General features: G+C 43.8%; 19 non-coding genes across 19 annotated transcripts; 5 read left to right on the forward strand and 14 right to left on the reverse strand.

The window, feature by feature from the left end:
* Nucleotides 1-4,382: 4,382 nt before the first annotated feature.
* On the forward strand, nucleotides 4,383-4,477 carry TRNAI-UAU (transfer RNA isoleucine (anticodon UAU)). Its single transcript has 2 exons — nucleotides 4,383-4,420; nucleotides 4,442-4,477. It is a non-coding gene; the product is annotated as a tRNA-Ile (tRNA).
* A 1,488-nt stretch (nucleotides 4,478-5,965) lies between these two features.
* Nucleotides 5,966-6,037, reverse strand: TRNAT-CGU (transfer RNA threonine (anticodon CGU)). The gene has a single exon. It is a non-coding gene; the product is annotated as a tRNA-Thr (tRNA).
* A 546-nt stretch (nucleotides 6,038-6,583) lies between these two features.
* Nucleotides 6,584-6,665, reverse strand: TRNAS-GCU (transfer RNA serine (anticodon GCU)). The gene has a single exon. It is a non-coding gene; the product is annotated as a tRNA-Ser (tRNA).
* Nucleotides 6,666-7,352: 687 nt separating this feature from the next.
* Nucleotides 7,353-7,424, reverse strand: TRNAT-UGU (transfer RNA threonine (anticodon UGU)). Its single transcript has one exon. It is a non-coding gene; the product is annotated as a tRNA-Thr (tRNA).
* Nucleotides 7,425-8,446: 1,022 nt separating this feature from the next.
* TRNAI-UAU (transfer RNA isoleucine (anticodon UAU)) lies at nucleotides 8,447-8,541 on the forward strand. The gene is made up of 2 exons: nucleotides 8,447-8,484; nucleotides 8,506-8,541. It is a non-coding gene; the product is annotated as a tRNA-Ile (tRNA).
* A 1,488-nt stretch (nucleotides 8,542-10,029) lies between these two features.
* On the reverse strand, nucleotides 10,030-10,101 carry TRNAT-CGU (transfer RNA threonine (anticodon CGU)). The gene has a single exon. It is a non-coding gene; the product is annotated as a tRNA-Thr (tRNA).
* Nucleotides 10,102-10,647: 546 nt separating this feature from the next.
* Nucleotides 10,648-10,729, reverse strand: TRNAS-GCU (transfer RNA serine (anticodon GCU)). The gene has a single exon. It is a non-coding gene; the product is annotated as a tRNA-Ser (tRNA).
* Nucleotides 10,730-11,416: 687 nt separating this feature from the next.
* TRNAT-UGU (transfer RNA threonine (anticodon UGU)) lies at nucleotides 11,417-11,488 on the reverse strand. The gene has a single exon. It is a non-coding gene; the product is annotated as a tRNA-Thr (tRNA).
* Nucleotides 11,489-12,510: 1,022 nt separating this feature from the next.
* Nucleotides 12,511-12,605, forward strand: TRNAI-UAU (transfer RNA isoleucine (anticodon UAU)). Its single transcript has 2 exons — nucleotides 12,511-12,548; nucleotides 12,570-12,605. It is a non-coding gene; the product is annotated as a tRNA-Ile (tRNA).
* Nucleotides 12,606-14,093: 1,488 nt separating this feature from the next.
* Nucleotides 14,094-14,165, reverse strand: TRNAT-CGU (transfer RNA threonine (anticodon CGU)). Its single transcript has one exon. It is a non-coding gene; the product is annotated as a tRNA-Thr (tRNA).
* A 546-nt stretch (nucleotides 14,166-14,711) lies between these two features.
* On the reverse strand, nucleotides 14,712-14,793 carry TRNAS-GCU (transfer RNA serine (anticodon GCU)). The gene has a single exon. It is a non-coding gene; the product is annotated as a tRNA-Ser (tRNA).
* Nucleotides 14,794-15,480: 687 nt separating this feature from the next.
* On the reverse strand, nucleotides 15,481-15,552 carry TRNAT-UGU (transfer RNA threonine (anticodon UGU)). Its single transcript has one exon. It is a non-coding gene; the product is annotated as a tRNA-Thr (tRNA).
* A 1,022-nt stretch (nucleotides 15,553-16,574) lies between these two features.
* On the forward strand, nucleotides 16,575-16,669 carry TRNAI-UAU (transfer RNA isoleucine (anticodon UAU)). The gene is made up of 2 exons: nucleotides 16,575-16,612; nucleotides 16,634-16,669. It is a non-coding gene; the product is annotated as a tRNA-Ile (tRNA).
* Nucleotides 16,670-18,156: 1,487 nt separating this feature from the next.
* On the reverse strand, nucleotides 18,157-18,228 carry TRNAT-CGU (transfer RNA threonine (anticodon CGU)). Its single transcript has one exon. It is a non-coding gene; the product is annotated as a tRNA-Thr (tRNA).
* Nucleotides 18,229-18,774: 546 nt separating this feature from the next.
* TRNAS-GCU (transfer RNA serine (anticodon GCU)) lies at nucleotides 18,775-18,856 on the reverse strand. Its single transcript has one exon. It is a non-coding gene; the product is annotated as a tRNA-Ser (tRNA).
* A 687-nt stretch (nucleotides 18,857-19,543) lies between these two features.
* Nucleotides 19,544-19,615, reverse strand: TRNAT-UGU (transfer RNA threonine (anticodon UGU)). The gene has a single exon. It is a non-coding gene; the product is annotated as a tRNA-Thr (tRNA).
* Nucleotides 19,616-20,637: 1,022 nt separating this feature from the next.
* TRNAI-UAU (transfer RNA isoleucine (anticodon UAU)) lies at nucleotides 20,638-20,732 on the forward strand. The gene is made up of 2 exons: nucleotides 20,638-20,675; nucleotides 20,697-20,732. It is a non-coding gene; the product is annotated as a tRNA-Ile (tRNA).
* Nucleotides 20,733-22,819: 2,087 nt separating this feature from the next.
* Nucleotides 22,820-22,901, reverse strand: TRNAS-GCU (transfer RNA serine (anticodon GCU)). The gene has a single exon. It is a non-coding gene; the product is annotated as a tRNA-Ser (tRNA).
* Nucleotides 22,902-23,588: 687 nt separating this feature from the next.
* Nucleotides 23,589-23,660, reverse strand: TRNAT-UGU (transfer RNA threonine (anticodon UGU)). The gene has a single exon. It is a non-coding gene; the product is annotated as a tRNA-Thr (tRNA).
* Nucleotides 23,661-24,001: the final 341 nt, after the last annotated feature.

The raw sequence follows: 24,001 nt of genomic DNA on the forward strand, positions 1-24,001 counted from the left end.
TTGATAATATTTCTTGGGGACTAATAACTGTTTCAGAACTGCTCCAGTGGCATCCTTACTAATTCGATAGTATAATCCTTTTTCTTGAACAAAAGTGGGGCCATTTCCCGATACCACTGAGTGAACTGCAGCCCTAGCATTTCCTAATAGCGGATCTATTTCTTGTGCCATTCTGAAAGTATCTCCCGCTTCATCAATTTTCCAGTCAACAGCAATTGGGCAAACATTTTTCTCGGCCCAAGTTTTCTTTAACTTTCTTAACTCAGATTTCACTTTCCTTTCTTTTGTAGGTGGCTCTGCAATTGCCTCATGGGCGAAAGGGGCATTTCCTAACCAACTCTCTTCTATCTTTCTTATGATCCGTGAAAAATTAGGAACATCGGACCCAATCAGCAGAGGCTCTGGTAATACTGGCATGAGGGCGGCCCTTACCTCCATCTGTTCTCCGGCCACTTTTACACTAATCTCTCTGGTAGGGTAAGGTTTGACATCACCATGGACACAACGAATGGGAATTAGTGTATTCGGGTCCCCCGTATTCCCCACCAGTTCTGTACTTACTACTGTTTGTAAACTGCCGGTATCCACCATGGCCCTTGTAGGCTTCCCATCAACTTCGGCTTCGCAGATATACGAATATGATGATTTTGGGGTTGCTGTTACTTCTTGATATTCTCCTTCTCTGGGTACCTCCATGTTTCCCACGTCCATAGGTTCAGCTTTAGCTCTTTTGGGACACAATCTTGCCAAGTGACCCCACTCCCCACAGTCAAAGCATTGTATGCCTTTTGGTACCATAGGAGGAGGTCTGATGCCTACAGGACTCTCACTCGTTGGTCTCCCTCTAGGAGCCTCCCACTCCGGCTTGCGTAACATCGAGTTCGGCCATCTTGTAGCATTGGCGGCTCTGAGAGAAGGGTTATTCCAACTGGGTGTTGAGGTTGGCTTGCTGTTTACCGCATACGACATGGTCCTGCCCTGGCCAGCCTTTTGATAGGCTGAAGCGATGTTAACTGCCTCAACCAGGCTGGGACGGTGATGTTGGCGGACCCAACGTTGCATGGGTAAGGGTAGGGCTTCCACAAACTGTTCCATCACGATTTTTATTGACATCTCATGAGCAGTACTGGAGTTAGACTGCAACCATTTCTCTCCTAACTCTTTAACTCTATAAAACAGCTGCCTCGGTGTCTCTTCGGCTTGTAGCTTAATCTCTCTAAATTTTATCCTATATGCTTCCTCATCATGTCCCAAGCGTTCCAGTACTACTCGTTTCATATCGGTATAAGGTGTTTCGCCAGTTGGATTCGCTGCTTGGTAAGCACTCTGCATCTCACCTGTCATAAGGGGTGCTATGTAGTGGCACCAACTATCATTTGGCCATTGAGCGTTCCTAGCCACTCTCTCGAAGTTAACAAAGAAGTGAGCGGGGTCCTCCCCCACGGCATACTTTTGTAAGACTGATGCTGGAACCTGGGAATGTCGTCGTACGGTGGTCGCCTCCATTAATTGAGCTTGTTGTAGTTGTATGGCCTGTTGAAATGCTTGCCTATCGGCTTGGGCTTGTTGGTTCTGTAACTGTAGCGCCTGTTGAAGTAATTGTTGCCCCTCACTTAACGTTTTAATGAGTTCCTCCATGGTGTTCGACTACCTATCCCACTTCTGACACCAAATTGTGATGTTTGTGTACAATAGATGTAAGAAACACCGTTAGACGTAGACTGACTATTAACTTGTTCCCAAGATAACTTTTATTCTTATAAATCCACAACATAAACAAAAGGATACAGGTGGGCTCCGGAGATTGTCTCCTTGAGAGAACAGAGGTCTTCCAAATCAGCGGGTCAATATAGATCAGGTAAGTCTTTGGTCATCTTCGTTTCTCCCCTTCTTTGAGGATTATAGAATTGTTTGGGCCTTTTCCCTATCACATGTTCCTTTTCAACTCCTTTTCAATGAATCTCATAGACTTGGTAATTGCTCTTTCTCTTTACTTGAAGTAGGAGTGTCTGTCTTGAGCGGCGGGTGAGAAAATATAGTCTTTAGCCTTTCATGCCTTCATCTTGCTTAAAGTCTTACAGAGAGTACAGCCCATATCCTCATATATCCCTCAATCTGTCCCGATATTTTCATTAACTCCCCAACATATACTTTCGTATCCTCTGGTCGGAAGGTCTCCCCAGTGTTCCTCTATATAGCTTCTTGGCTATTCAATACGAGCTTTCGGCTCCCCCCTCATTACGACTCGGAGCATTTTAATATCCCTCTGCTCTCTCTCTCTTACCGGATATAGCTGTTTGCTCCGGTGTGACTCCGCTCGGATTCACCTCTTTCTCCCTCGGTTTTCTCTCTTCTCCCTCTTGGTCTCAGCACGGCCTTCGTGGATCGACACTCCTCCCCTTGGCTCTCCCGTCGAGGTACCAGCTGCTCGACTCCGCGGCCCTCGTTGATCTCGTCACCTTCTTCCGGCACTTCTCGGGATGGATCAGCTGTTCCACTCGGCAGTTTCCGATGACGGAAACTCCTCTCCTCGGCTTTCTTGATGATTTGTCAGCTGCTCTGCGTAGCGCGGCCACTCTTACGGGCGATCAGCTCTTCGGTTTTTCTTGTGCGTACTCCCCTTCTCCTCCACCTCTCTCGCACGTATGATGAAGTAACGAAATAGCGATTTCAAACGATCGCCTAGGCTATTAATATCCACAACTTGCAGTTAACTCTGTGCAACGGCACAACTCTTTTCAGCTTCTCATATAACTTAATAAGCCCAGTTCAAACCGTCGCCCTTCAAATCCTCCTCCTCTGTCTCCTGGCAACAACAACAAAAAAAAGAAAAAAACAATCGTTGTCATACAGCTTCCTTTTCACCAAAGCCACTCCGTGATTGGCCCAATGACCTGTCACTTAGTCCATTGAATCAGATCGACTCAATTAACCCTTCATATGGTCCTTCTGCCTTGTATTAACAGAGCCTGAGCCATCTAGTGTCCTTGATGTAGAAACTGCTCCATTTTTATCACATAAAATAGAGAAAGGCGTGCAACCCAGAACCGCTGTACTGTTCAATAGAGTAAGGGCTTCACCGTGATCATCTGCATCTGTCATCACAAGATTATCAAGGTCTTTTTCTTGAAGAAATTAGGTCCAGAAAGCCGACCTTCCCCACAGACTATTCAGACACCTTGCGCTTGTGGCTTTGTTATAGGCCCGAATCCATTGGTAAAAGGTTGCACAGGTACAATGTGCAATATCAGTTCCTATTCAACAATGTTCAAGAAAATTACCATTTGGAGGCCCTGATGAGGATCGAACTCACGACCCCTGGTTTACTAGACCAGTGCTCTGCCACTGAGCTACAGAGCCCCTCAGGTTATGACGCATAACAGCAACACAACGAGCACACAACATGATGTTTACTGGGTAGACATATTTGAAGGGTGTGTGAGAATGTATGTATATGATTGTGATTTGACCTGTTTTTTTCTGGCCGATTTTTTGAGGAGCAGCTAATTTGTGCGTATTCCGTGCAATTTTAGGGTGACTAATGAGGAGATGTGATGCGTGAAAGTTGAAAAAAACATGTACATGGCAGCAGAGAGACAATATGGATATTACCTTTGCTTTTTTAAATTTCTATCCGGATTCTGGCTCAAAGGGTAGTCAAGCACAGCAGATTGCATTCCTGCCAGTAACACGACAACCTTGTTTGTGTCCTTCTTAATCAACTAACATGCATATTTTCACTTTTGTCTGTATGTTCTTTGAAAGCCAATGGCAATGGTGCTTAGAGCAATGCAGATGTTTAAAAAAGATTTCAAAAGTTAAAATCGACAAAGGTGGGATTCGAAACCACGCGTTTACAGCAGATTAGCAGTCCATCGCCTTAACCACTCGGCCACCTCGTCTACAGGGATTATGTTAGGCATTCAAGTCTTTACAGGTAATAACACAAACATCTTCAAAATAGAACCACAATGCGTTCCTTGTTGAGGTACATCCAGCCGTTTGCAGGAAAACTGCCTCACTTGCTGTTGAGAAAAATTCATCAAAGTCCTGGGGTGTTTATAGGCATCGCCAAGATGACATTGGGAGGTGTTTCAATTGACACGTGTTGAATATGAGGAAGAGCATCATGCTGGCTCCAGTGGCACTGCCTGCAGCATGACAAAAATGTAGAAGGGACATTTGACTGCACCATTGGCTGAACATCAGTGGCAAAGTGTATATCAGGCTAAAAGGTAAGCTCCAGTGGCACAATATGGGCACTACAAGGCACCCATAATTTGGTGTCAGCTAAAAAGACAATGCCAGAGCTTGTGGGTGCTTTTGTACACTTGTGTGTGTGTTTGTGGGTGTAGTTTCATGTCGAAAACCAAAACACAGCAGCTCCAGTGGCGCAATAGGTTAGCGCGCGGTACTTATACAGCAGTACATAAAGTGAGCAATGCCGAGGTTGTGAGTTCAAGCCTCACCTGGAGCAACTTTGGAACTTTTTACTAATTCACCTCAAAACTGAATTATTGAACCAATAAATGTTCTGGACATTTTTTGGTTCACCTCAAGGTTTCCTTGATTGTCAGTTAATGTTGTATGACAGCTCCTCTGCCTTTTAGACATGGAATACTCATTGCAAGTTATTTATGGGGTGTTTGCGCTTTAAATACAGCTACGGAGGGTTTTTGAAAATAGAACAGAAAATAAAAAATGTCAACTGTTATTATACTCCATTTTCTGCTGAGCACCACTTACGGAAGACATTTGTAAAGGTAGAAAAAGGGTTACTGGAGTAGGATCCAGGAGACAATATCAACTTACAAAGAATAATGTTGTCTATTTACTGCATTATCCCCTTTGAAGCAAACCTCTGAGAATAAATACCCTTTCACTAATCAGGCAGTCACTTTGATAAAATCAAGCAGAACAAGGATGCTGATAGGAACTCGCCTCATTTGCATATGGGCTAGGGCTTCTGGGAGCCATGAGAATTAGGAGTTGAAGGTTTTGCAGATCGAGATTGCTAAAGGGCTGGGCATTTGCACAGACCTCTCCATGCCTGATTGGTGCCGAAGGTTAGTTGCAAGTGGTCCCCTGCTCACCCTACCTTACACAGGGCCATGCCCAGTTAGGCCCCTCAGGGCTAGGCCCGGCAGGGCTAAGCCCGGCGTTCGTCAGGCGAAGTGCCTGGACCCCTGCTCATCATACCTCAGAATCTGGTCTAGCTATTGCAGACATGGGGAATGGTGCTTATATCCCATTGACAGCGCCCACAAGCTGCATACTAATAGCCAATGATGTGTGAATGCGGTCAGGGTAGCAGACATATAGAACAATTGGGTGGGTTCGCTTCCGAACTGGATGCACAGGAGCAGGAGAGAATGGCTGTTGGCGATGTATGCAACTTGCTCTGCGTGAACACATCTACCGACCCCTTCCCCTACACACACGGGCACATACACACACACACACACACATAGCCATTGGAGCTATGCAGAGCTAACCAGAAAGATTGGTAATCATTAGAACATGAAAGATATGTGTTCATTTTTTATTAAACTTGTGGACTCCCGCAGAAACGGAGGGACTCACATCTCTAATTGAGGCTTGCTTACCTCTATACAAATGTGTTTGCTGGCTGTCTTTCTTCAACTGGTATGTGCGGTTGTGTCTGTCTTTGTCTTTCAACACGCCTGGCACGTTTACATTATCAAAGAGATGATTGTATGGAGATGGGGAACACCCCTCCATTGCATTGTGAACTTGAACAGTCTTTTCACCAAAGCAGCTACATGCGACATTGCAAGGTTTTTGTCAGTCTTTGCCTGAAAAGATTAGGCCTTCCTCTCGAACTCTATTTCACTCCTTCTGTGGAAGACTTCAATTATGAGGATGCATCCCGTCATAAAAGGTTCTCTGTAGATGGTGCAACTCTGGCTTCTCTTCCCCGTGCTTTTTGAAAATAATCCGCCCGAGGCCCTGATGAGGTTTGAACTCATGACCCCTGGTTTACGAGACCAGTGCTCTGCCACTGAGCTACAAGGCGACCTGCTGCTTGCTCACAGCCAACAACAGAAAGTGCAAAGAAACCATGGGTTTTACCTAGGTAGATCTCCAGGTATATGAATTTCTGGTTGTGTAAAAATGGCTGTATATCTCTGCATGTGTTCAGTACGTCATCATACATCTGATTTGCGAAAGCGTGTGTGCTTATGTTGGTGATACATTGTCGGTATGCGTTTGAGTATGTACTTTTACGGGTATGTATGTATTGAGTAGGATGCTGAACAGGTTCATGAGTTTAGATAGCAGGTCAGAATGATGGCAAAAGGAACATGTAAAAGGCAGACAACTAAAAGAAAAAAGAATTTGGGATGTAAGCTTGGGAATTTACTAACTGCGCTGATTTTGGCTCCTATAATAGTAAAGAATGGAAACCTACGAGGAAAGTCTTTGACTAATTTCATTCTCCGCCTGCACCAATGAACTTATTTTTACATCTCTATTTCCATATCTGTACTCATTCCTGTCTTTCACAGGGAGGTTGAAAGACTTTGGTCTATGTTTAAATGCAGACTATAAAGAAAAAATACGACGAAGGTGGGATTCGAACCCACGCGTGCAGAGCACAATGGATTAGCAGTCCATCGCCTTAACCACTCGGCCACCTCGTCTGTTTGGGAACGGTGCTCGAGTCCCATGCTTAAAGAAGAGATAAAACAATGGTGGTGCAAAGTCAGTGAAAAATAGATCATGTTTGTCATAGTAGAAACAAGATCGTTGACTCGTTCTTCCTTACCCGGCCATTGATAGATAAACACATCAAGTTGAAGTTCAGAAAAATATAACAAGAGCTCCTGGAGGGTTCACAACACTAATCCAGAGGAAGGTGCTTGAGCTTCCCTATGGCACACCATTAGTAGTAAAACCAGCATAACGCAAGCTCCAGTTTCCCAGTGTTTGGCATCATTCAACGTTTCCAGCCAAGATCAAAGTTCAGATGCTGCTGCTTCCTGTGATGTCATTGAATTTAAATAGTGAGTGATGGCAATAACCCTTTTCCAATTAAATTTTGCCACATCAACGTCCCTGAAAATAGAGAAAGGCGTGCAACCCAGAACCGCTGTACTGTTCAATAGAGTAAGGGCTTCACCGTGATCATCTGCATCTGTCATCACAAGATTATCAAGGTCTTTTTCTTGAAGAAATTAGGTCCAGAAAGCCGACCTTCCCCACAGACTATTCAGACACCTTGCGCTTGTGGCTTTGTTATAGGCCCGAATCCATTGGTAAAAGGTTGCGCAGGTACAATGTGCAATATCAGTTCCTATTCAACAATGTTCAAGAAAATTACCATTTGGAGGCCCTGATGAGGATCGAACTCACGACCCCTGGTTTACAAGACCAGTGCTCTGCCACTGAGCTACAGAGCCCCTCAGGTTATGACGCATAACAGCAACACAACGAGCACACAACATGATGTTTACTGGGTAGACATATTTGAAGGGTGTGTGAGAATGTATGTATATGATTGTGATTTGACCTGTTTTTTTCTGGCCGATTTTTTGAGGAGCAGCTAATTTGTGCGTATTCCGTGCAATTTTAGGGTGACTAATGAGGAGATGTGATGCGTGAAAGTTGAAAAAAACATGTTCATGGCAGCAGAGAGACAATATGGATATTACCTTTGCTTTTTTAAATTTCTATCCGGATTCTGGCTCAAAGGGTAGTCAAGCACAGCAGATTGCATTCCTGCCAGTAACACGACAACCTTGTTTGTGTCCTTCTTAATCAACTAACATGCATATTTTCACTTTTGTCTGTATGTTCTTTGAAAGCCAATGGCAATGGTGCTTAGAGCAATGCAGATGTTTAAAAAAGATTTCAAAAGTTAAAATCGACAAAGGTGGGATTCGAAACCACGCGTGTACAGCAGATTAGCAGTCCATCGCCTTAACCACTCGGCCACCTCGTCTACAGGGATTATGTTAGGCATTCAAGTCTTTACAGGTAATAACACAAACATCTTCAAAATAGAACCACAATGCGTTCCTTGTTGAGGTACATCCAGCCGTTTGCAGGAAAACTGCCTCACTTGCTGTTGAGAAAAATTCATCAAAGTCCTGGGGTGTTTATAGGCATCGCCAAGATGACATTGGGAGGTGTTTCAATTGACACGTGTTGAATATGAGGAAGAGCATCATGCTGGCTCCAGTGGCACTGCCTGCAGCATGACAAAAATGTAGAAGGGACATTTGACTGCACCATTGGCTGAACATCAGTGGCAAAGTGTATATCAGGCTAAAAGGTAAGCTCCAGTGGCACAATATGGGCACTACAAGGCACCCATAATTTGGTGTCAGCTAAAAAGACAATGCCAGAGCTTGTGGGTGCTTTTGTACACTTGTGTGTGTGTTTGTGGGTGTAGTTTCATGTCGAAAACCAAAACACAGCAGCTCCAGTGGCGCAATCGGTTAGCGCGCGGTACTTATACAGCAGTACATGCAGTGAGCAATGCCGAGGTTGTGAGTTCAAGCCTCACCTGGAGCAACTTTGGAACTTTTTACTAATTCACCTCAAAACTGAATTATTGAACCAATAAATGTTCTGGACATTTTTTGGTTCACCTCAAGGTTTCCTTGATTGTCAGTTAATGTTGTATGACAGCTCCTCTGCCTTTTAGACATGGAATACTCATTGCAAGTTATTTATGGGGTGTTTGCGCTTTAAATACAGCTACGGAGGGTTTTTGAAAATAGAACAGAAAATAAAAAATGTCAACTGTTATTATACTCCATTTTCTGTTGAGCACCACTTACGGAAGACATTTGTAAAGGTAGAAAAAGGGTTACTGGAGTAGGATCCAGGAGACAATATCAACTTACAAAGAATAATGTTGTCTATTTACTGCATTATCGCCTTTGAAGCAAACCTCTGAGAATAAATACCCTTTCACTAATCAGGCAGTCACTTTGATAAAATCAAGCAGAACAAGGATGCTGATAGGAACTCGCCTCATTTGCATATGGGCTAGGGCTTCTGGGAGCCATGAGAATTAGGAGTTGAAGGTTTTGCAGATCGAGATTGCTAAAGGGCTGGGCATTTGCACAGACCTCTCCATGCCTGATTGGTGCCGAAGGTTAGTTGCAAGTGGTCCCCTGCTCACCCTACCTTACACAGGGCCATGCCCAGTTAGGCCCCTCAGGGCTAGGCCCGGCAGGGCTAAGCCCGGCGTTCGTCAGGCGAAGTGCCTGGACCCCTGCTCATCATACCTCAGAATCTGGTCTAGCTATTGCAGACATGGGGAATGGTGCTTATATCCCATTGACAGCGCCCACAAGCTGCATACTAATAGCCAATGATGTGTGAATGCGGTCAGGGTAGCAGACATATAGAACAATTGGGTGGGTTCGCTTCCGAACTGGATGCACAGGAGCAGGAGAGAATGGCTGTTGGCGATGTATGCAACTTGCTCTGCGTGAACACATCTACCGACCCCTTCCCCTACACACACGGGCACATACACACACACACACACACATAGCCATTGGAGCTATGCAGAGCTAACCAGAAAGATTGGTAATCATTAGAACATGAAAGATATGTGTTCATTTTTTATTAAACTTGTGGACTCCCGCAGAAACGGAGGGACTCACATCTCTAATTGAGGCTTGCTTACCTCTATACAAATGTGTTTGCTGGCTGTCTTTCTTCAACTGGTATGTGCGGTTGTGTCTGTCTTTGTCTTTCAACACGCCTGGCACGTTTACATTATCAAAGAGATGATTGTATGGAGATGGGGAACACCCCTCCGTTGCATTGTGAACTTGAACAGTCTTTTCACCAAAGCAGCTACATGCGACATTGCAAGGTTTTTGTCAGTCTTTGCCTGAAAAGATTAGGCCTTCCTCTCGAACTCTATTTCACTCCTTCTGTGGAAGACTTCAATTATGAGGATGCATCCCGTCATAAAAGGTTCTCTGTAGATGGTGCAACTCTGGCTTCTCTTCCCCGTGCTTTTTGAAAATAATCCGCCCGAGGCCCTGATGAGGTTTGAACTCATGACCCCTGGTTTACGAGACCAGTGCTCTGCCACTGAGCTACAAGGCCACCTGCTGCTTGCTCACAGCCAACAACAGAAAGTGCAAAGAAACCATAGGTTTTACCTAGGTAGATCTCCAGGTATATGAATTTCTGGTTGTGTAAAAATGGCTGTATATCTCTGCATGTGTTCAGTACGTCATCATACATCTGATTTGCGAAAGCGTGTGTGCTTATGTTGGTGATACATTGTCGGTATGCGTTTGAGTATGTACTTTTACGGGTATGTATGTATTGAGTAGGATGCTGAACAGGTTCATGAGTTTAGATAGCAGGTCAGAATGATGGCAAAAGGAACATGTAAAAGGCAGACAACTAAAAGAAAAAAGAATTTGGGATGTAAGCTTGGGAATTTACTAACTGCGCTGATTTTGGCTCCTATAATAGTAAAGAATGGAAACCTACGAGGAAAGTCTTTGACTAATTTCATTCTCCGCCTGCACCAATGAACTTATTTTTACATCTCTATTTCCATATCTGTACTCATTCCTGTCTTTCACAGGGAGGTTGAAAGACTTTGGTCTATGTTTAAATGCAGACTATAAAGAAAAAATACGACGAAGGTGGGATTCGAACCCACGCGTGCAGAGCACAATGGATTAGCAGTCCATCGCCTTAACCACTCGGCCACCACGTCTGTTTGGGAACGGTGCTCGAGTCCCATGCTTAAAGAAGAGATAAAACAATGGTGGTGCAAAGTCAGTGAAAAATAGATCATGTTTGTCATAGTAGAAACAAGATCGTTGACTCGTTCTTCCTTACCCGGCCATTGATAGATAAACACATCAAGTTGAAGTTCAGAAAAATATAACAAGAGCTCCTGGAGGGTTCACAACACTAATCCAGAGGAAGGTGCTTGAGCTTCCCTATGGCACACCATTAGTAGTAAAACCAGCATAACGCAATCTCCAGTTTCCCAGTGTTTGGCATCATTCAACGTTTCCAGCCAAGATCAAAGTTCAGATGCTGCTGCTTCCTGTGATGTCATTGAATTTAAATAGTGAGTGATGGCAATAACCCTTTTCCAATTAAATTTTGCCACATCAACGTCCCTGAAAATAGAGAAAGGCGTGCAACCCAGAACCGCTGTACTGTTCAATAGAGTAAGGGCTTCACCGTGATCATCTGCATCTGTCATCACAAGATTATCAAGGTCTTTTTCTTGAAGAAATTAGGTCCAGAAAGCCGACCTTCCCCACAGACTATTCAGACACCTTGCGCTTGTGGCTTTGTTATAGGCCCGAATCCATTGGTAAAAGGTTGCACAGGTACAATGTGCAATATCAGTTCCTATTCAACAATGTTCAAGAAAATTACCATTTGGAGGCCCTGATGAGGATCGAACTCACGACCCCTGGTTTACAAGACCAGTGCTCTGCCACTGAGCTACAGAGCCCCTCAGGTTATGACGCATAACAGCAACACAACGAGCACACAACATGATGTTTACTGGGTAGACATATTTGAAGGGTGTGTGAGAATGTATGTATATGATTGTGATTTGACCTGTTTTTTTCTGGCCGATTTTTTGAGGAGCAGCTAATTTGTGCGTATTCCGTGCAATTTTAGGGTGACTAATGAGGAGATGTGATGCGTGAAAGTTGAAAAAAACATGTACATGGCAGCAGAGAGACAATATGGATATTACCTTTGCTTTTTTAAATTTCTATCCGGATTCTGGCTCAAAGGGTAGTCAAGCACAGCAGATTGCATTCCTGCCAGTAACACGACAACCTTGTTTGTGTCCTTCTTAATCAACTAACATGCATATTTTCACTTTTGTCTGTATGTTCTTTGAAAGCCAATGGCAATGGTGCTTAGAGCAATGCAGATGTTTAAAAAAGATTTCAAAAGTTAAAATCGACAAAGGTGGGATTCGAAACCACGCGTGTACAGCAGATTAGCAGTCCATCGCCTTAACCACTCGGCCACCTCGTCTACAGGGATTATGTTAGGCATTCAAGTCTTTACAGGTAATAACACAAACATCTTCAAAATAGAACCACAATGCGTTCCTTGTTGAGGTACATCCAGCCGTTTGCAGGAAAACTGCCTCACTTGCTGTTGAGAAAAATTCATCAAAGTCCTGGGGTGTTTATAGGCATCGCCAAGATGACATTGGGAGGTGTTTCAATTGACACGTGTTGAATATGAGGAAGAGCATCATGCTGGCTCCAGTGGCACTGCCTGCAGCATGACAAAAATGTAGAAGGGACATTTGACTGCACCATTGGCTGAACATCAGTGGCAAAGTGTATATCAGGCTAAAAGGTAAGCTCCAGTGGCACAATATGGGCACTACAAGGCACCCATAATTTGGTGTCAGCTAAAAAGACAATGCCAGAGCTTGTGGGTGCTTTTGTACACTTGTGTGTGTGTTTGTGGGTGTAGTTTCATGTCGAAAACCAAAACACAGCAGCTCCAGTGGCGCAATCGGTTAGCGCGCGGTACTTATACAGCAGTACATGCAGTGAGCAATGCCGAGGTTGTGAGTTCAAGCCTCACCTGGAGCAACTTTGGAACTTTCTACTAATTCACCTCAAAACTGAATTATTGAACCAATAAATGTTCTGGACATTTTTTGGTTCACCTCAAGGTTTCCTTGATTGTCAGTTAATGTTGTATGACAGCTCCTCTGCCTTTTAGACATGGAATACTCATTGCAAGTTATTTATGGGGTGTTTGCGCTTTAAATACAGCTACAGAGGGTTTTTGAAAATAGAACAGAAAATAAAAAATGTCAACTGTTATTATACTCCATTTTCTGCTGAGCACCACTTACGGAAGACATTTGTAAAGGTAGAAAAAGGGTTAATGGAGTAGGATCCAGGAGACAATATCAACTTACAAAGAATAATGTTGTCTATTTACTGCATTATCGCCTTTGAAGCAAACCTCTGAGAATAAATACCCTTTCACTAATCAGGCAGTCACTTTGATAAAATCAAGCAGAACAAGGATGCTGATAGGAACTCGCCTCATTTGCATATGGGCTAGGGCTTCTGGGAGCCATGAGAATTAGGAGTTGAAGGTTTTGCAGATCGAGATTGCTAAAGGGCTGGGCATTTGCACAGACCTCTCCATGCCTGATTGGTGCCGAAGGTTAGTTGCAAGTGGTCCCCTGCTCACCCTACCTTACACAGGGCCATGCCCAGTTAGGCCCCTCAGGGCTAGGCCCGGCAGGACTAAGCCCGGCGTTCGTCAGGCGAAGTGCCTGGACCCCTGCTCATCATACCTCAGAATCTGGTCTAGCTATTGCAGACATGGCGAATGGTGCTTATATCCCATTGACAGCGCCCACAAGCTGCCTACTAATAGCCAATGATGTGTGAATGCGGTCAGGGTAGCAGACATATAGAACAATTGGGTGGGTTCGCTTCCGAACTGGATGCACAGGAGCAGGAGAGAATGGCTGTTGGCGATGTATGCAACTTGCTCTGCGTGAACACATCTACCGACCCCTTCCCCTACACACACGGGCACATACACACACACACACACACATAGCCATTGGAGCTATGCAGAGCTAATCAGAAAGATTGGTAATCATTAGAACATGAAAGATATGTGTTCATTTTTTATTAAACTTGTGGACTCCCGCAGAAACGGAGGGACTCACATCTCTAATTGAGGCTTGCTTACCTCTATACAAATGTGTTTGCTGGCTGTCTTTCTTCAACTGGTATGTGCGGTTGTGTCTGTCTTTGTCTTTCAACACGCCTGGCACGTTTACATTATCAAAGAGATGATTGTATGGAGATGGGGAACACCCCTCCGTTGCATTGTGAACTTGAACAGTCTTTTCACCAAAGCAGCTACATGCGACATTGCAAGGTTTTTGTCAGTCTTTGCCTGAAAACATTAGGCCTTCCTCTCGAACTCTATTTCACTCCTTCTGTGGAAGACTTCAATTATGAGGATGCATCCCGTCATAAAAGGTTCTCTGTAGATGGTGCAACTCTGGCTTCTCTTCCCCGTGCTTTTTGAAAATAATCCGCCCGAGGCCCTGATGAGGTTTGAACTCATGACCCCTGGTTTACGAGACCAGTGCTCTGCCACTGAGCTACAAGGCGACCTGCTGCTTGCTCACAGCCAACAACAGAAAGTGCAAAGAAACCATAGGTTTTACCTAGGTAGATCTCCAGGTATATGAATTTCTGGTTGTGTAAAAATGGCTGTATATCTCTGCATGTGTTCAGTACGTCATCATACATCTGATTTGCGAAAGCGTGTGTGCTTATGTTGGTGATACATTGTCGGTATGCGTTTGAGTATGTACTTTTACGGGTATGTATGTATTGAGTAGGATGCTGAACAGGTTCATGAGTTTAGATAGCAGGTCAGAATGATGGCAAAAGGAACATGTAAAAGGCAGACAACTAAAAGAAAAAAGAATTTGGGATGTAAGCTTGGGAATTTACTAACTGCGCTGATTTTGGCTCCTATAATAGTAAAGAATGGAAACCTACGAGGAAAGTCTTTGACTAATTTCATTCTCCGCCTGCACCAATGAACTTATTTTTACATCTCTATTTCCATATCTGTACTCATTCCTGTCTTTCACAGGGAGGTTGAAAGACTTTGGTCTATGTTTAAATGCAGACTATAAAGAAAAAATACGACGAAGGTGGGATTCGAACCCACGCGTGCAGAGCACAATGGATTAGCAGTCCATCGCCTTAACCACTCGGCCACCACGTCTGTTTGGGAACGGTGCTCGAGTCCCATGCTTAAAGAAGAGATAAAACAATGGTGGTGCAAAGTCAGTGAAAAATAGATCATGTTTGTCATAGTAGAAACAAGATCGTTGACTCGTTCTTCCTTACCCGGCCATTGATAGATAAACACATCAAGTTGAAGTTCAGAAAAATATAACAAGAGCTCCTGGAGGGTTCACAACACTAATCCAGAGGAAGGTGCTTGAGCTTCCCTATGGCACACCATTAGTAGTAAAACCAGCATAACGCAAGCTCCAGTTTCCCAGTGTTTGGCATCATTCAACGTTTCCAGCCAAGATCAAAGTTCAGATGCTGCTGCTTCCTGTGATGTCATTGAATTTAAATAGTGAGTGATGGCAATAACCCTTTTCCAATTAAATTTTGCCACATCAACGTCCCTGAAAATAGAGAAAGGCGTGCAACCCAGAACCGCTGTACTGTTCAATAGAGTAAGGGCTTCACCGTGATCATCTGCATCTGTCATCACAAGATTATCAAGGTCTTTTTCTTGAAGAAATTAGGTCCAGAAAGCCGACCTTCCCCACAGACTATTCAGACACCTTGCGCTTGTGGCTTTGTTATAGGCCCGAATCCATTGGTAAAAGGTTGCACAGGTACAATGTGCAATATCAGTTCCTATTCAACAATGTTCAAGAAAATTACCATTTGGAGGCCCTGATGAGGATCGAACTCACGACCCCTGGTTTACAAGACCAGTGCTCTGCCACTGAGCTACAGAGCCCCTCAGGTTATGACGCATAACAGCAACACAACGAGCACACAACATGATGTTTACTGGGTAGACATATTTGAAGGGTGTGTGAGAATGTATGTATATGATTGTGATTTGACCTGTTTTTTTCTGGCCGATTTTTTGAGGAGCAGCTAATTTGTGCGTATTCCGTGCAATTTTAGGGTGACTAATGAGGAGATGTGATGCGTGAAAGTTGAAAAAAACATGTACATGGCAGCAGAGAGACAATATGGATATTACCTTTGCTTTTTTAAATTTCTATCCGGATTCTGGCTCAAAGGGTAGTCAAGCACAGCAGATTGCATTCCTGCCAGTAACACGACAACCTTGTTTGTGTCCTTCTTAATCAACTAACATGCATATTTTCACTTTTGTCTGTATGTTCTTTGAAAGCCAATGGCAATGGTGCTTAGAGCAATGCAGATGTTTAAAAAAGATTTCAAAAGTTAAAATCGACAAAGGTGGGATTCGAAACCACGCGTGTACAGCAGATTAGCAGTCCATCGCCTTAACCACTCGGCCACCTCGTCTACAGGGATTATGTTAGGCATTCAAGTCTTTACAGGTAATAACACAAACATCTTCAAAATAGAACCACAATGCGTTCCTTGTTGAGGTACATCCAGCCGTTTGCAGGAAAACTGCCTCACTTGCTGTTGAGAAAAATTCATCAAAGTCCTGGGGTGTTTATAGGCATCGCCAAGATGACATTGGGAGGTGTTTCAATTGACACGTGTTGAATATGAGGAAGAGCATCATGCTGGCTCCAGTGGCACTGCCTGCAGCATGACAAAAATGTAGAAGGGACATTTGACTGCACCATTGGCTGAACATCAGTGGCAAAGTGTATATCAGGCTAAAAGGTAAGCTCCAGTGGCACAATATGGGCACTACAAGGCACCCATAATTTGGTGTCAGCTAAAAAGACAATGCCAGAGCTTGTGGGTGCTTTTGTACACTTGTGTGTGTGTTTGTGGGTGTAGTTTCATGTCGAAAACCAAAACACAGCAGCTCCAGTGGCGCAATCGGTTAGCGCGCGGTACTTATACAGCAGTACATGCAGTGAGCAATGCCGAGGTTGTGAGTTCAAGCCTCACCTGGAGCAACTTTGGAACTTTCTACTAATTCACCTCAAAACTGAATTATTGAACCAATAAATGTTCTGGACATTTTTTGGTTCACCTCAAGGTTTCCTTGATTGTCAGTTAATGTTGTATGACAGCTCCTCTGCCTTTTAGACATGGAATACTCATTGCAAGTTATTTATGGGGTGTTTGCGCTTTAAATACAGCTACAGAGGGTTTTTGAAAATAGAACAGAAAATAAAAAATGTCAACTGTTATTATACTCCATTTTCTGCTGAGCACCACTTACGGAAGACATTTGTAAAGGTAGAAAAAGGGTTAATGGAGTAGGATCCAGGAGACAATATCAACTTACAAAGAATAATGTTGTCTATTTACTGCATTATCGCCTTTGAAGCAAACCTCTGAGAATAAATACCCTTTCACTAATCAGGCAGTCACTTTGATAAAATCAAGCAGAACAAGGATGCTGATAGGAACTCGCCTCATTTGCATATGGGCTAGGGCTTCTGGGAGCCATGAGAATTAGGAGTTGAAGGTTTTGCAGATCGAGATTGCTAAAGGGCTGGGCATTTGCACAGACCTCTCCATGCCTGATTGGTGCCGAAGGTTAGTTGCAAGTGGTCCCCTGCTCACCCTACCTTACACAGGGCCATGCCCAGTTAGGCCCCTCAGGGCTAGGCCCGGCAGGGCTAAGCCCGGCGTTCGTCAGGCGAAGTGCCTGGACCCCTGCTCATCATACCTCAGAATCTGGTCTAGCTATTGCAGACATGGGGAATGGTGCTTATATCCCATTGACAGCGCCCACAAGCTGCCTACTAATAGCCAATGTTGTGTGAATGCGGTCAGGGTAGCAGACATATAGAACAATTGGGTGGGTTCGCTTCCGAACTGGATGCACAGGAGCAGGAGAGAATGGCTGTTGGCGATGTATGCAACTTGCTCTGCGTGAACACATCTACCGACCCCTTCCCCTACACACACGGGCACATACACACACACACACACACATAGCCATTGGAGCTATGCAGAGCTAATCAGAAAGATTGGTAATCATTAGAACATGAAAGATATGTGTTCATTTTTTATTAAACTTGTGGACTCCCGCAGAAACGGAGGGACTCACATCTCTAATTGAGGCTTGCTTACCTCTATACAAATGTGTTTGCTGGCTGTCTTTCTTCAACTGGTATGTGCGTTGTGTCTGTCTTTGTCTTTCAACACGCCTGGCACGTTTACATTATCAAAGAGATGATTGTATGGAGATGGGGAACACCCCTCCGTTGCATTGTGAACTTGAACAGTCTTTTCACCAAAGCAGCTACATGCGACATTGCAAGGTTTTTGTCAGTCTTTGCCTGAAAACATTAGGCCTTCCTCTCGAACTCTATTTCACTCCTTCTGTGGAAGACTTCAATTATGAGGATGCATCCCGTCATAAAAGGTTCTCTGTAGATGGTGCAACTCTGGCTTCTCTTCCCCGTGCTTTTTGAAAATAAACCGCCCGAGGCCCTGATGAGGTTTGAACTCATGACCCCTGGTTTACGAGACCAGTGCTCTGCCACTGAGCTACAAGGCCACCTGCTGCTTGCTCACAGCCAACAACAGAAAGTGCAAACAAACCATGGGTTTTACCTAGGTAGATCTCCAGGTATATGAATTTCTGGTTGTGTAAAAATGGCTGTATATCTCTGCATGTGTTCAGTACGTCATCATACATCTGATTTGCGAAAGCGTGTGTGCTTATGTTGGTGATACATTGTCGGTATGCGTTTGAGTATGTACTTTTACGGGTATGTATGTATTGAGTAGGATGCTGAACAGGTTCATGAGTTTAGATAGCAGGTCAGAATGATGGCAAAAGGAACATGTAAAAGGCAGACAACTAAAAGAAAAAAGAATTTGGGATGTAAGCTTGGGAATTTACTAACTGCGCTGATTTTGGCTCCTATAATAGTAAAGAATGGAAACCTACGAGGAAAGTCTTTGACTAATTTCATTCTCCGCCTGCACCAATGAACTTATTTTTACATCTCTATTTCCATATCTGTACTCATTCCTGTCTTTCACAGGGAGGTTGAAAGACTTTGGTCTATGTTTAAATGCAGACTATAAAGAAAAAATACAACGAAGGTGGGATTCGAACCCACGCGTGCAGAGCACAATGGATTAGCAGTCCATCCCCTTAACCACTCGCCCACCTCGTCTGTTTGGGAACGGTGCTCGAGTCCCATGCTTAAAGAAGAGATAAAACAATGGTGGTGCAAAGTCAGTGAAAAATAGATCATGTTTGTCATAGTAGAAACAAGATTGTTGACTCGTTCTTCCTTACCCAGCCATTGATAGATAAACACATCAAGTTGAAGTTCAGAAAAATATAACAAGAGCTCCTGGAGGGTTCACAACACTAATCCAGAGGAAGGTGCTTGAGCTTCCGTATGGCACACCATTAGTAGTAAAACCAGCATAACGCAAGCTCCAGTTTCCCAGTGTTTGGCATCATTCAACGTTTCCAGCCAAGATCAAAGTTCAGATGCTGCTGCTTCCTGTGATGTCATTGAATTTAAATAGTGAGTGATGGCAATAACCCTTTTCCAATTAAATTTTGCCACATCAACGTCCCTGAAAATAGAGAAAGGCGTGCAACCCAGAACCGCTGTACTGTTCACTAGAGTAAGGGCTTCACCGTGATCATCTGCATCTGTCATCACAAGATTATCAAGGTCTTTTTCTTGAAGAAATTAGGTCCAGAAAGCCGACCTTCCCCACAGACTATTCAGACACCTTGCGCTTGTGGCTTTGTTATAGGCCCGAATCCATTGGTAAAAGGTTGCACAGGTACAATGTGCAAAATCAGTTCATATTCAACAATGTTCAAGAAAATTACCATTTGGAGGCCCTGATGAGGATCGAACTCACGACCCCTGGTTTACAAGACCAGTGCTCTGCCACTGAGCTACAGAGCCCCTCAGGTTATGACGCATAACAGCAACACAACGAGCACACAACATGATGTTTCCTGGGTAGACATATTTGAAGGGTGTGTGAGAATGTATGTATATGATTGTGATTTGACCTGTTTTTTTCTGGCCGATTTTTTGAGGAGCAGCTAATATGTGCGTATTCCGCGCAATTTTAGGGTGACTAATGAGGAGATGTGATGCGTGAAAGTTGAAAAAAACATGTACATGGCAGCAGAGAGACAATATGGATATTACCTTTGCTTTTTTAAATTTCTATCCGGATTCTGGCTCAAAGGGTAGTCAAGCACAGCAGATTGCATTCCTGCCAGTAACACGACAACCTTGTTTGTGTCCTTCTTAATCAACTAACATGCATATTTTCACTTTTGTCTGTATGTTCTTTGAAAGCCAATGGCAATGGTGCTTAGAGCAATGCAGATGTTTAAAAAAGATTTCAAAAGTTAAAATCGACAAAGGTGGGATTCGAAACCACGCGTGTACAGCAGATTAGCAGTCCATCGCCTTAACCACTCGGCCACCTCGTCTTCAGGGATTATGTTAGGCATTCAAGTCTTTACAGGTAATAACACAAACATCTTCAAAATAGAACCACAATGCGTTCCTTGTTGAGGTACATCCAGCCGTTTGCAGGAAAACTGCCTCACTTGCTGTTGAGAAAAATTCATCAAAGTCCTGGGGTGTTTATAGGCATCGCCAAGATGACATTGGGAGGTGTTTCAATTGACACGTGTTGAATATGAGGAAGAGCATCATGCTGGCTCCAGTGGCACTGCCTGCAGCATGACAAAAATGTAGAAGGGACATTTGACTGCACCATTGGCTGAACATCAGTGGCAAAGTGTATATCAGGCTAAAAGGTAAGCTCCAGTGGCACAATATGGGCACTACAAGGCACCCATAATTTGGTGTCAGCTAAAAAGACAATGCCAGAGCTTGTGGGTGCTTTTGTACACTTGTGTGTGTGTTTGTGGGTGTAGTTTCATGTCGAAAACCAAAACACAGCAGCTCCAGTGGCGCAATCGGTTAGCGTGCAGTACTTATACAGCAGTACATGCAGTGAGCAATGCCGAGGTTGTGAGTTCAAGCCTCACCTGGAGCAACTTTGGAACTTTTTACTAATTCACCTCAAAACTGAATTATTGAACCAATAAATGTTCTGGACATTTTTTGGTTCACCTCAAGGTTTCCTTGATTGTCAGTTAATGTTGTATGACAGCTCCTCTGCCTTTTAGACATGGAATACTCATTGCAAGTTATTTATGGGGTGTTTGCGCTTTAAATACAGCTACGGAGGGTTTTTGAAAATAGAACAGAAAATAAAAAATGTCAACTGTTATTATACTCCATTTTCTGCTGAGCACCACTTACGGAAGACATTTGTAAAGGTAGAAAAAGGGTTACTGGAGTAGGATCCAGGAGACAATATCAACTTACAAAGAATAATGTTGTCTATTTACTGCATTATCGCCTTTGAAGCAAACCTCTGAGAATAAATACCCTTTCACTAATCAGGCAGTCACTTTGATAAAATCAAGCAGAACAAGGATGCTGATAGGAACTCGCCTCATTTGCATATGGGCTAGGGCTTCTGGGAGCCATGAGAATTAGGAGTTGAAGGTTTTGCAGATCGAGATTGCTAAAGGGCTGGGCATTTGCACAGACCTCTCCATGCCTGATTGGTGCCGAAGGTTAGTTGCATGTGGTCCCCTGCTCACCCTACCTTACACAGGGCCATGCCCAGTTAGGCCCCTCAGGGCTAGGCCCGGCGTTCGTCAGGCGAAGTGCCTGGACCCCTGCTCATCATACCTCAGAATCTGGTCTAGCTATTGCAGACATGGGGAATGGTGCTTATATCCCATTGACAGCGCCCACAAGCTGCATACTAATAGCCAATGATGTGTGAATGCGGTCAGGGTAGCAGACATATAGAACAATTGGGTGGGTTCGCTTCCGAACTGGATGCACAGGAGCAGGAGAGAATGGCTGTTGGCGATGTATGCAACTTGCTCTGCGTGAACACATCTACCGACACCTTCCCCTACACACACGGGCACATACACACACACACACACATAGCCATTGGAGCTATGCAGAGCTAATCAGAAAGATTGGTAATCATTAGAACATGAAAGATATGTGTTCATTTTTTATTAAACTTGTGGACTCCCGCAGAAACAGAGGGACTCACATCTCTAATTGAGGCTTGCTTACCTCTATACAAATGTGTTTGCTGGCTGTCTTTCTTCAACTGGTATGTGCGGTTGTGTCTGTCTTTGTCTTTCAACACGCCTGGCACGTTTACAATATCAAAGAGATGATTGTATGGAGATGGGGAACACCCCTCCGTTGCATTGTGAACTTGAACAGTCTTTTCACCAAAGCAGCTACATGCGACATTGCAAGGTTTTTGTCAGTCTTTGCCTGAAAACATTAGGCCTTCCTCTCGAACTCTATTTCACTCCTTCTGTGGAAGACTTCAATTATGAGGATGCATCCCGTCATAAAAGGTTCTCTGTAGATGGTGCAACTCTGGCTTCTCTTCCCCGTGCTTTTTGAAAATAATCCGCCCGAGGCCCTGATGAGGTTTGAACTCATGACCCCTGGTTTACGACCAGTGCTCTGCCACTGAGCTACAAGGCCACCTGCTGCTTGCTCACAGCCAACAACAGAAAGTGCAAAGAAATCATGGGTTTTACCTAGGTAGATCTCCAGGTATATGAATTTCTGGTTGTGTAAAAATGGCTGTATATCTCTGCATGTGTTCAGTACGTCATCATACATCTGATTTGCGAAAGCGTGTGTGCTTATGTTGGTGATACATTGTCGGTATGCGTTTGAGTATGTACTTTTACGGGTATGTATGTATTGAGTAGGATGCTGAACAGGTTCATGAGTTTAGATAGCAGGTCAGAATGATGGCAAAAGGAACATGTAAAAGGCAGACAACTAAAAGAAAAAAGAATTTGGGATGTAAGCTTGGGAATTTACTAACTGCGCTGATTTTGGCTCCTATAATAGTAAAGAATGGAAACCTACGAGGAAAGTCTTTGACTAATTTCATTCTCCGCCTGCACCAATGAACTTATTTTTACATCTCTATTTCCATATCTGTACTCATTCCTGTCTTTCACAGGGAGGTTGAAAGACTTTGGTCTATGTTTAAATGCAGACTATAAAGAAAAAATACGACGAAGGTGGGATTCGAACCCACGCGTGCAGAGCACAATGGATTAGCAGTCCATCGCCTTAACCACTCGGCCACCACGTCTGTTTGGGAACGGTGCTCGAGTCCCATGCTTAAAGAAGAGATAAAACAATGGTGGTGCAAAGTCAGTGAAAAATAGATCATGTTTGTCATAGTAGAAACAAGATCGTTGACTCGTTCTTCCTTACCCGGCCATTGATAGATAAACACATCAAGTTGAAGTTCAGAAAAATATAACAAGAGCTCCTGGAGGGTTCACAACACTAATCCAGAGGAAGGTGCTTGAGCTTCCCTATGGCACACCATTAGCAGTAAAACCAGCATAACGCAAGCTCCAGTTTCCCAGTGTTTGGCATCATTCAACGTTTCCAGCCAAGATCAAAGTTCAGATGCTGCTGCTTCCTGTGATGTCATTGAATTTAAATAGTGAGTGATGGCAATAACCCTTTTCCAATTAAATTTTGCCACATCAACGTCCCTGAAAATAGAGAAAGGCGTGCAACCCAGAACCGCTGTACTGTTCAATAGAGTAAGGGCTTCACCGTGATCATCTGCATCTGTCATCACAAGATTATCAAGGTCTTTTTCTTGAAGAAATTAGGTCCAGAAAGCCGACCTTCCCCACAGACTATTCAGACACCTTGCGCTTGTGGCTTTGTTATAGGCCCGAATCCATTGGTAAAAGGTTGCACAGGTACAATGTGCAATATCAGTTCCTATTCAACAATGTTCAAGAAAATTACCATTTGGAGGCCCTGATGAGGATCGAACTCACGACCCCTGGTTTACAAGACCAGTGCTCTGCCACTGAGCTACAGAGCCCCTCAGGTTATGACGCATAACAGCAACACAACGAGCACACAACATGATGTTTACTGGGTAGACATATTTGAAGGGTGTGTGAGAATGTATGTATATGATTGTGATTTGACCTGTTTTTTTCTGGCCGATTTTTTGAGGAGCAGCTAATTTGTGCGTATTCCGTGCAATTTTAGGGTGACTAATGAGGAGATGTGATGCGTGAAAGTTGAAAAAAACATGTACATGGCAGCAGAGAGACAATATGGATATTACCTTTGCTTTTTTAAATTTCTATCCGGATTCTGGCTCAAAGGGTAGTCAAGCACAGCAGATTGCATTCCTGCCAGTAACACGACAACCTT

Source organism: Ambystoma mexicanum, chromosome 13 (genome assembly GCF_040938575.1).
Source record: "Ambystoma mexicanum isolate Mex_15411 chromosome 13, UKY_AmexF1_1, whole genome shotgun sequence".
Taxonomy (NCBI): domain Eukaryota; kingdom Metazoa; phylum Chordata; class Amphibia; order Caudata; family Ambystomatidae; genus Ambystoma; species Ambystoma mexicanum.